General features: G+C 33.3%; 2 pseudogenes; one reads left to right on the top strand and one right to left on the bottom strand.

Moving 5' to 3' along the window:
• Positions 1 to 1,465: 1,465 nt before the first annotated feature.
• Positions 1,466 to 4,702, top strand: LOC139899693 (receptor-like protein 41; annotated as a pseudogene).
• A 1,163-nt stretch (positions 4,703 to 5,865) lies between these two features.
• On the bottom strand, positions 5,866 to 6,442 carry LOC139896395 (small ribosomal subunit protein uS7m-like; annotated as a pseudogene).
• Between the last annotated feature and the right edge of the window lie 5,480 nt (positions 6,443 to 11,922).

Genomic DNA, 11,922 nt, shown 5'->3' with positions numbered 1-11,922 from the left:
AGGAAGTTTAATTTGTCTATCACAAGAAGTGAAAGTTCAAATGTACAGAGTTTCCCTATAATTTCCCCAATTTACGGAGTTTTTGCATAAATTGCCTCGTGTCATCCTTTCAATGATGAAGACAAATGATTGTTCAAGTTTCACAATAGTGTTCCCAAATAGTTTACATACACTAGCAGGGGCAGTTTGTCATGCTTTAACAATCTTTGTTTGGATTTGGTGTTAAGGTCATATCACATGATGGACATTTGGGTAAGGTTCTCCATCTTTATTCACCATCTTCTACATTTCTTCTTGATTAACATGTCATTTACATTATGCTTATCATACCAATAAACCCATGTTTATTACAGAAAGTCTTCATGTACAAAGACCATCAGCAGAAACTGATTAAAGAGAAATTACCACACATCAATTCCCTCTATGGGCTGTCCAAAACTATAGAGGGGCCACAAAAGATGAACGAATGTATTGAAGACGAAGAGAAGTTTACTTGAAAAGTCTACACAAGTAGACACCATGATTTTGGTCTTGACCCTACGTGATTGGAGTTGGAACTGATTGAGAAGACTCAAAATTCTTATATACGGGTCAGTCAACACTTGCATAATTAAACAAGATAATTGAACCTGGCACTGGACCACAAAACAATACACTTAATAAGATGCAGACTGATAAGGTTTAGCATTAAAGTACAACGACATTTGGAATGTCATCCCCTGGCGTTTTAGATAAAAGAGAGGTTAATGTTAGCTAACATTTAAAATTAATTGAACTGAATGGTTAGATTAGGATGATTAAATAAGTGTCCAAAGGTTTATGTTTAACTGTAAGTAGATTGAATATGCTTTAATATACTTGGAAGGAATCAATGAAATAACTTGAATACTTTTACATTAAAAACGGGTGAATACACTTTGTCTTTTTTTTTTTTTTTAGGTTATTCGGATGTTGACATATAGGATGACATATGCCTGGAAAACGGGTCGGGTCGGGTCGGGAACCAAACGTGTCATGGGTCGAACGAGATGGGTCCAAACAGGTTGGGTTGGGTGGGTCGAGACCCAATTTTCTTTGTTCTCTTGAGACCCAATGGACCCAATCTCTGGAGAATGGGTCTTGATTACTAGGTATAATATGAATGTGGAAATTTTGAGAAAGACATGTATGACCAAAACTTTTATAGTTACGTCGATTCAAGGTTGGAAATTTGCATAATCAGACAAAAATGTTAAAGTTTATTGCGGCCTACCAATTAACCCAAAGCATACTTTTACAAAGAGACCTAGACCACAAACAATAGACTTATTAGAGTACACAATGGGCTGGTTTTTGAAAGCAACTACAAAGCAAATACTGTTAGCTTATATAATGTGGAGTAGCATATAGAGTGATGGATCATGTAATGTTATAGATCTTGCAATTACAAAAAGAAAAAAAAAAATTCTTATTAAAAAAAGAGAAAATGAGTAATTTAAAATTGGTTTACTACCTATTGGTTGTTTTCTTCTGTTTCGCTTGTTCAACAGTGTCATGTTATTTGAATAGTAGCTCAACAACTACTCTTAAATATAAATGTCCTCCTCAACAATCCCGGGCTCTGCATCACTTTAAACACAGCCTCCTTTCCATCAATGAGTCATTTGATTTGCCTCCATATTATTCTCCATGTTCGGATTGGCTTGGTGATGCAGGTTACCATCCAATTATGATGAACTGGAAGACAAATACAGATTGTTGTGACTGGAATGGCGTCACTTGTGATCACTCCACCGGTGACGTTATTGGTCTCGATCTAAGTTGTGGTATGCTACAAGGTACCATCCATCCTAACTCCTCCCTTTTTAACCTTCCTCACCTCCAAAGACTCAACCTCGCTTTTAATGATTTTAGTGGTTCCATTATTCCACCTGAAATTGGAAGGTTATCAAAAACTCTCACACATCTCAACGTCTCTTATTGTGATTTTGTTGGAAAAGTTCCAACAAACGTCACACTTTTTCATAATCTGGTGTCTCTTGATCTTTCTGCGAATGATATGATTCTTGAACCTTATGTTCTTGTAGACCTGCTACAAAATTTTACTTCTTTAAAAGAACTATCGCTTGATCGTGTTAATATCAGTTCATCTTTACCTAGTTATCTTAATATCTCTTATTCCTCTTTGGAATTGCTAAATCTTCCGGTGACTGGATTGTACGGAAAATTACCAGGTGACATATTCAATATTCAATCTTTGGAATACCTTGACTTATCAAGTAACAGTCTCACACTCACAAGCCAAATCCCTTCAGAAACCTCGCTTGTTCCAAATTTGGTTTCGCTTGATCTCTCTTACAATGGTGGTTTGAGATTTGAATCTCATATTTTAAACAACCTCCTAAATAGTTCTACACTCTTGAGATACCTTAATCTACGTCATGTTAATGTCTCTGGGGTTTTAGCACCTCATCTTAATAATAGCCTTTCTTATTTGAATTACTTAAATCTCGGTTATTGTAATTTGATGGGATCCCTTCCCAAATCTCCACTTAACCTGTCAAACCTCGCTCATCTTTCCTTATCAGGTAACAGACTTAACGGAGCACAGCCATCTTGGTTGTTTACTCTTCCCTCTTTGAAATATCTCTATCTGTTTGATAATATGTTCAGTGGAGATGTATCGTTTGATCTTCCGCAGTTAGAAGAAATATCCCTCGCTGGCAACCAATTCAGTGGCCAAATTGATCAATCCCTCATTATAAAGTCCACCAACCTTTCTTACTTGGACCTTTCATCTAATAATTTTACTGGTGATTGGGAGTTAAGTACACTGCTATCACGCCTTACATACATTGAGAGTCTTGATCTCTCGTACAGTGGTTTATCAGTTACAACTAGTAATGCTGAAAATATTTTCAACCCTAATATGCGGTACTTGTATTTGAATTCATGCAAGTTAAAGGAGTTTCCGGTGTCCTTACGATCCATGACAAATCTTACACATTTAGAGCTAACTAACAATGAAATTCATGGAGACTTTTCTTTCGAGGCAAGAGAGATCGGAGATGGTAATAAGTTGCTGTTCCTGGATCTCTCACATAATCAGATTGAGGGACCATTCCCTTCATCAATTTGCAACGTGAGCAAATTAAGTTTTCTGGATTTATCCGACAATAGATTTGGTGGAGAGATTCCACGATGCTCTGGAAATATCACCAATCTTGAATTGATGGATCTAGGAAATAATGATTTCCACGGTACAATTCCAAACACGTATGAAGGTTGTGAATCGTTAAAAGGGCTTATTCTGAAGGGAAATCGCTTACATGGTGAGTTGCCAAGTTCCTTGACCAAATGTCAATCCTTAAAAATACTTGATCTTGGAAACAATAGCTTCAATGGTACATTACCTCACTGGTTGGGTAATCTTCAAAACCTGGAGGCTCTTATTCTGAGATCAAACCATTTTCATGGTCCCATTGTTGTTGGATCACCATTTGCAAGTCTGCGAGTACTTGACTTATCGCATAATGGGTTTGTAGGCCAACTCCCTCAAAAGTATTTTGAAAACTTCAAGGCCATGATGAGTGGTCTAAGAAGCACAAATTTTGAATATTATTATTTTGGGGATGTGTATTATTACTCGGTTGTTATGGATGTAAAAGGTCACGATCTCTCATTTCCAAAATTTTCAGTTGACTATATGATTATCGATCTTTCCGATAACCGATTTGAAGGGGAGATTCCAAATATCATTGGTAATCTTACTTCGTTGATAGTGCTCGACTTATCACACAATAATCTTACTGGTCGAATTCCACGTGCTCTTGGCAAGCTCAAATCAATTGAATCGTTGGACTTATATTGTAACCGACTCACTGGGGAGATCCCTCAAAGCCTTTAAGAGTTGACATTTCTTGAGTTCTTAAATCTCTCACAAAACCAACTCGAGGGGCGCATTCCATCAAGTACACAGTTTAACACATTTGAAGGAGCATTTAGAGGGAACCCGAACCTGTGTGGGCTTCCGTTGCCCAAGAAGTGCAATGTGAACCCAAATGGAACAAATACCGAGTGGGAAGAAGTAGAAGATGAGGAAGAGAACGGGTTTACATGGAAAGTGGTGATGTTGGGATATGGTTGTGGGACCGTATTTGGATTCGTGATAGGATATTTGATGTTATCGTCTGGAATACCAAAGTGGTTCAATGCAATTGCGGATGCAGGGGAGCGTATGATTTTGACACGTCAAAAAAGGAGAAGACGCATCGTATAAATAGGAAGATGATACGGAGTATTATATTATGAATGGTACGTTTTTCAAATTTTTTTTATTATTATTTCCTAATATGTGCAGGGTAACATGTGATCCAACTGTGTTGTTTCCTCAAACATTTTTAATGCAGTGAAGTTGGACCTTACAAAGTATATACATATGTAATTTTACCTGAAAAGATGCATGGTGGATTACGACGTGTTGGTGACAACACACGCATTCATTGTGAATGCAAAACTCTCAACATTTCGAAATCGGAAGATACACGATATATGATCTGAGTTCCCGTGTTGTGGTTTCTTGTGCTTCCAATTCACTAGTTGATTCCTCACTATTGTAATTGTTTGTGTATTACGTTCATTCTTAATGTTTTATTGATTCAGCATTCTGCACGTGTACATGTATTGTTCAGAACATGAACCACAATCTGATGTCTTTTTTTGTCAAGCAGCGAGCGCCCTGTTCATGGTGTTGGCAAAGGAACAAATGAAAAGATCCTTACTGTTTGCATATTACTGCTGAAGTAATACAATAGTTTTGGACTAGTACCATAATTTGGACATACTATGACTTAATTCCCGAATTTCATTTACATTACAGATCGAATCTAGTAATCAAATTTCTAATTATTATCACGTACAGCTTCAGAGTTTATTCCCACATCTTCAAGCGCAAACGGGTCAAAGTGATACACTTCTGTACCCACAATTCCCCACTTGTCACTACTATACACAAGCAAAATTTTTGCCACAAGCTCTGTCGACGAATTAGTCACTCATGCACACTGCAATACTCTTATTGTAGAGTGTCACATAGATATATATATAACATGCTTGGTCAACATTACTTTAGGGTTACACTTACACTCTCAATTAGCCTTAACATGCTACACTCAAATAGTTACTGGATCACTTCCATTGGATGTTACACTTTAACTCCATCATCTTAAATTGTTGTTTCAAGTTGCGCTATATCTTTAAAATAGTTTATGTACACAAGCAGGGCCCAGTTTGTTATTTCTATCAATTTTTGTTTGGATTTGGTGTTAATTCCCATCACATACTTGGCAAATGATGCACATTTGGGTAATGTTCTCCATCTTTCATCACCACCACCTACATTTTTCAATAAACATATTTTTTTATTTTATATTAAGCTTATCATACAAATTAACCCGGGTTTAATCACATAAGTGTTCGTGTAGTTTTATATATTAACCACACTTGTGCGTGCACGCACTTGTGTAATTTTTCACTGATAACTTTCAGATTTCGATAAGTTCTTTGACAAACAAAGGAATATCATATAACATACCGAAAACATAATGACGGGCATTTAAACGACCAATTGGTGGCGAATATCATATAACTAGATATAAATGCACTTTGCTAATTTTACAGCACAAGCTACAAGCATCCGTGAAGGACGAGAACTCATTTTAATTAGACATTCGAATGCTCCAAAACAAGGAAACATTTAACAATAAGATAAAACACTATTTGTAAGTTTAAGTTACGAATTTCAAATGTAATGAGCAAAAACTAAAAAGAGCAATGTCTTACTGACTGAAAAGTAGTAGTAGCTCTTTTGTGGTGCATGTAATTCTTCTACCACCATCTGAAATGGGCGTAACTCCGATTGGCGGAAGCAAGTCCATGAAGAACCTCCCTTTTCTTACGACCAGTTCCCCTCTTTCTGTAAGCATCCATTATCTCAGAAAACAAACATTCCTCCAACCTTGAACTGTGATTAGTCCTTCGCTTGAATGCTGCATCAAGAATCCAACCAACAACTAACGTTTGTTGACGATCTTTAGCAACAACCCCAGGAACATCATATGTATTACCAGACTTTTTTAATTTTTGCTACTTCACAAATGGGTTTCACATATTCTCCAAAGCATCAGATATTAGCTGGACCCCATCACGATCAGTACGAGCTAGACGATGAAGAGTTTCATGAAAAATTGCCCGAGCTGCTGCTACTTCACAAATTTGTGGACCAATTGTTTTTTTATCACTATCTAATCCCTCCATATAGTTAAGGATTTCAGAGCCAGTGTAAGCTTTATTCGAGCTGCTGCTAGTACTTGAATAATGCTGTAGGGAAAGTGGCAACACTCAAGAACACGAAATTGAGTTGTTTTACAACACTGTCTCACTGATTACCAAGAACACGAATCATCTTTCCTGCACTTCTGTAGAAAAAAAAGGAGATTTACATTATTGATTGGCAATTTGAGAATACACTATAGCATCAAAAGTTCAAAAAACTGATCCGTACATATTATTCTTGAAACTTTGTTACTATTTAGTATGTAATAAGTTATTACTTTGTTATTAGATAACAGATGTACAGATTATACCGCTAAGTAAATCCATAGATACATCATACATTGACGAAACCCTAACAAATTGATAGATAAGTCGATGAAATGAAACCCTAACAAATTGATAGACGATCGCTCCAAATCCATATGGACGAACACGTCATTCATCGATTTCATTGCGAGGTATTTGACCTCTATATGATACGTTTTGTAAACATTGCATTCTTTTGAAAAGGCACACCATAAATGAATATTTAAATCAAAGGTTTTCGACAGTTGATGATTTCTACATATAGACAATCACCGTAAATAATAGTTTACAATAGTACTTCCGTTGACAATGCAGTCAAAATAAGATACATGGTGATGATTTGGTGAATGCAACGTTTTCTTGAAAAATATGCCATGTAAGACTCCATGCACATAGCTTGTCTAACATATAAGCAAACAGCGGAAGACTTCTAGGGAACCTGAGAATAAACATGCTAACAAGTGTCAACACAAAGGTTGGTGAGTTCATAGTTTTAATGTTTTGCATAATCTGTACATAAAGGTGGATCACAAGATTTCAGTTGTTTCATCCAGAAATGTTTATCAAAATATTCTACGAAATTGAGCACCCTGATAACTAAACTTAACGTATATATAATTTATACCCTTTGTATAATCATCTTAATAATACACGCAAACCAACGTGTACGCTTCTCAAATAGCATACGTCCGTTAAAAGGCTAGTGCTCTAGCTCGGACGGGGATATCAAGCCCTATGGATCCATATATAGCTACTCGCGCCCACCAATTCTTATAACCGGCAGTTACTAGTTACCAAAGCTAAGGGATTTTCGGTTCAAACTCGGTGTAGAATTTAGTATGTACTTGTATCCATTGCGTTTAAAATAAAGTGCATGTATTCTCAGCCCAAAAATATATATTGCAAAAGCAATTAAAAAGGGAGCAAATGAAACTCACCTTAGCAGCATATAAAGTCGTTCACCATAATGTGACTGAAACTCGGATTACCAAATAACTGTAGATCTCGACCTAGAGAACATACGTTGGTCAATAAATGTCTATCAAGCTAGGTCTGGTCATAGTGTATCACAATCCTAATGCTCGAGATCGACATACAATAGTTTGAATGATCATGGCAATCAAACCATTTTAATATTTCACATAGTTTCCCAATTTTTGTAAAATTAAACTATAGTTTTTATAAGGCTTTAAAATATGATAAAACAATCAGTTTTGACAATTGTTCAACAAAACGAGACGTGCCTTATATAAGAATTTATTTACTCGGCTAGTAGTGTTCAAAAATCCAATTTATCAATCTCATAAACAGGTTGTTTAAATCTTAATTGCAGATTCAAAAGCAATTCCAATTATCATTAATCATAATTCAGTTGTCCATATCTTTTAATTCGTTCATTGAAATTACGCGGTCTCTAAATGAAAAGTCATTGATTTTTCGCCAGCTTTCCAAAAACATGCATATCATATACCTTTTATCAGTAATATATGTATTTAATTCGTGATTTATCATAAACTGTTTAACAACAAGAATTAGCATATAAGCATGCATAGATATATACTCGAGCACTAGACATGTATACACTTATTAATATATAAAAGATAAGATATGAATGCTTACGTATCAATATTGTGATTCAATATTGCAGGAAAGTACGTAGACGTAACAGAGATGATAAACACTAGGTTTGACTTGCCAATAATACCCATGAACATTACCCATAACCTCCATAGTTATAACCCATAATTTTCTTAGCTCTATTCCGCTTGAAAACCCATTTTGAAAGTGACACGCTTATAACCTCGTCGTAGTATTTTATGTAATATACTAATAATAATACTCCTAATTATAAGATTAATAATAATAATAATAATAATAATAATAATAATAATAATAATAATAATAATAATAATAATAATAATAATAATAATAATAATAATAATAATAATAATAATAATAATAATAATATTATGTAAGTGTATGTGTGCGAGAGATAGAGTGATACACAAACTGAAAAACGTTCGAGCTTTATAGACCTGACCTGTCCACCACAGCCATGTGATCGCATGGTTTGTGTGAGGGGATGCCATGCGATCGCATGGCTCCCATTTCCAGCTCACATCTGATTTTGTCCTAACGCTTGTCGACATAATTAAATATAATTATAATATAATTAATTTATATAATTAATTATATATTATATTAAATTCACGTGTATAGTGGGCTTGTAATTTTTGGTCCTTTGACTCGTACGTTGTCACTCGACTTATGTCCCTGTTCTGGTTTCTCGAATGCATTTTCGTACGCTTAGAAAACTAGTACTTTTCGTTACGCGACGTGTACCTTTATTAAAAATTAAACTTAATCATTGATAAACTATGTCACTCGAAGTGTAGCTTTAATCAATTAATTGTTTCCATTTGCTTCTATAAATCATCGTCTCGTAGTATGTATATATATATATATATATATATATATATATATATATATATATATATATATATATATATATATATATATATATATATATATATATATTCATTTTAAAATAGCGTTTACTGTAGCAAAGTTACTGTAGCAAAGTTTTTTTACTGTAGCAAATAGTGATTTTCGAAAACACTGTAGCTTTTCGGGTACTGTAGAAATTCGAAAATATTGTAGCAAATTAGTGTTTTACTAGTTCATCTTAAACGTTTTAGTTAACTTATCTAAATATCAATCGAATCAATAATCGAATGTTACTATCGTTTACTAAATAACTTGAAATCATATATATATATATATATATATATATATATATATATATATATATATATATATATATATATATATATATATGCACATTAAATTATATATATATTGTTCGTGAATATTCGAGAACAGTCAAAGAATAATTGATTACATGAATATAGTTCCAAAACTTTCGTGACTCAACATTACAGACTTTGCTTATCATGTCGAAAACATTAAATCATTTAAAGATAAAGTTTAAATTTGGTCAGAAATTTCCGGGTCATCACACCTGCGAATGAAATGAATGTTGAAATCGGGTGAAGAAGCCAAGCTAGTCGTGTATTGGTGAATAGGTGAAATTGTGAATGGGCATAAGAGTCATTCATGACATTGTTCTTCATGTTAACATATTGTTACATCACCGTCACATCATCATTTTCTTCCTATCACTAACTCATTACAATTTCACTCCGAACTATAACATACCAATCGATCACATGAATTCACCTTATTAATTTTATTGGTAAACATTAATAGTTTTAATTTTTCTATTGATATTAATATTAAATACCTTTAACTGTATAAATCTCGTGAATGAAAATGCTAAAGATTCACAATATGATAGATAATATGATTTTGGCTAGATATTAACAAAATGTTCCCATCAGTTGCATAACATTGACATAATATTGCCTAGACATTGACATTACATTAACATGATTGTTGATAATGCTCTAATAAGAATACTTTAAAAGTGTGAAACACGTTTGCTAGTATTTTCACCCTAGCTTCGGGTTACATGAAATTCTAAATGACATAAGACAATAATTTAATTCATTTCCAAACAAGAAAAAATCGAATCCATATAAGAGTGTTTTGGTAATTACTGTTTTCTGAATATGAAAACTGTTAAAACAATTAAACACGAAATGGTGGAATCAAATGTTACAACCCTTTGTTTTGGCGAGAAAACCTTCTAACCTTAATAGATACTCCGTATGACTTTTTGTGGGAACATCATTTGGCGGATAAATTTTTGATAAAACATACATTGCCTAAAATTTTTGGGGCCCCAATCAGGGGCGCTGCCCCTTGAACCCCGCAAGGGGCCGCGGCCCCTTTGACTCCCGCTATTTTCACGACAGTGTTCAGTTAACTCTTACGGTGTGCACTCTACACTCTCTGAACCCGTTGTTAGGTATAACTAGATAACTTTTACTTTCAAGTAAAATATTAACCCCATAAATAAATAAAAAAATAATAATCTAAATTTTAAACTCTAATTTAATATTATAAAAATAACAAATTACTTATTTTCTTATCATCAAAAAGTGCTTATTCCTTAAACCTTTTTTACTTATATTTTGAAAGACGGCGTAATCAACTTTATCATTGTATAATTAATTATTACTATTGATATATAAAATATAAATCTTATATTTAAAATTACGAGTTGTAATCCCTTGAATCTAATAATTTGCTTGAAATCCAACGGACCAATCAGAGCGTGACATGTGGCGCGACAATCACATGTGATTGAAAAAAAAAATTCAAAAAAAAATATTTTTTAATTTTTTTTTTAAATTTTTTTAAAAAAAATTGCTTTTTTTAAATTTTTTTTTTTTTTAAAATTTAGCATTTCACATCTAATCACATTTGATTATAAAACTCAATCATATGTGATTGTAAAACACAATCACATGTGATTATGCATGTCAAATCCAATCACATAAGATTGAAAAAAAATTCAAGTTTTTTTTTTTTCAAAAAAATATTTCAACCGAAAACAGACTTTAATTAGGTTGATTTGATCAAATTTGTTAGCGTTTCGTGATCATATCTTCAAAATTTTAGATTTTAATTCGGTGTTTTGATCAAGTTTTGATCAAAAACTTGGTGTTTAAAGGTTTTAGCACAAATTTACTAAAATTCGTCATTTTACTAAAAAAAAAAAATTGCAATCACATGTGATTAGATTTGACATGCAGAATTACATGTAATTGGGTTTTACAATCACATGTGATTGGAATGTACATGTGATTTACTGCATGTCAAATCCAATCACATATGATTGGAAAAAAATTCGAAATTTTTTTTTCCGGAAATTTTTTTTTCAAAAAATAATTAAATTTTTTTTCAAATTAATTTTTTTCAATCACATATGATTACCGAGTCACGTGTCGCACCCTGATTGATCCCTTAGATCTCAACTTAAAAGTTGATTTCATTTGAATATTTCTCTTAAAATTACGGGTATTACAAATCTCCTAAACACCTTTTACCATCTCTCAAATTTTAAAGTGCTTTTTGAAGTTCTTGCAGATGTATATTCAATTTCAGACATACTATTTGAGTTGCATACTTTAGTTTTTTCGTAAGTTTCCAACTCTATGCGGTCTTGTGATTTATGAGTGATTTCATTTGGTAATTCTTATAATTTTTCTATTTATTTTAGTATCGCTATTTACATACCAATATGAACTGCAACTTTAATTTTCTTGCACGATTTTTACACACTTGTGCAACGCACGGGCTCAAAAACCTAGTGTATGTGTATATATATATATATAT

Source organism: Rutidosis leptorrhynchoides, chromosome 3, assembly GCF_046630445.1.
Source record: "Rutidosis leptorrhynchoides isolate AG116_Rl617_1_P2 chromosome 3, CSIRO_AGI_Rlap_v1, whole genome shotgun sequence".
Taxonomy (NCBI): Eukaryota; Viridiplantae; Streptophyta; class Magnoliopsida; order Asterales; family Asteraceae; genus Rutidosis; species Rutidosis leptorrhynchoides.
This window is presented reverse-complemented; position numbering and strand designations above follow the sequence as displayed.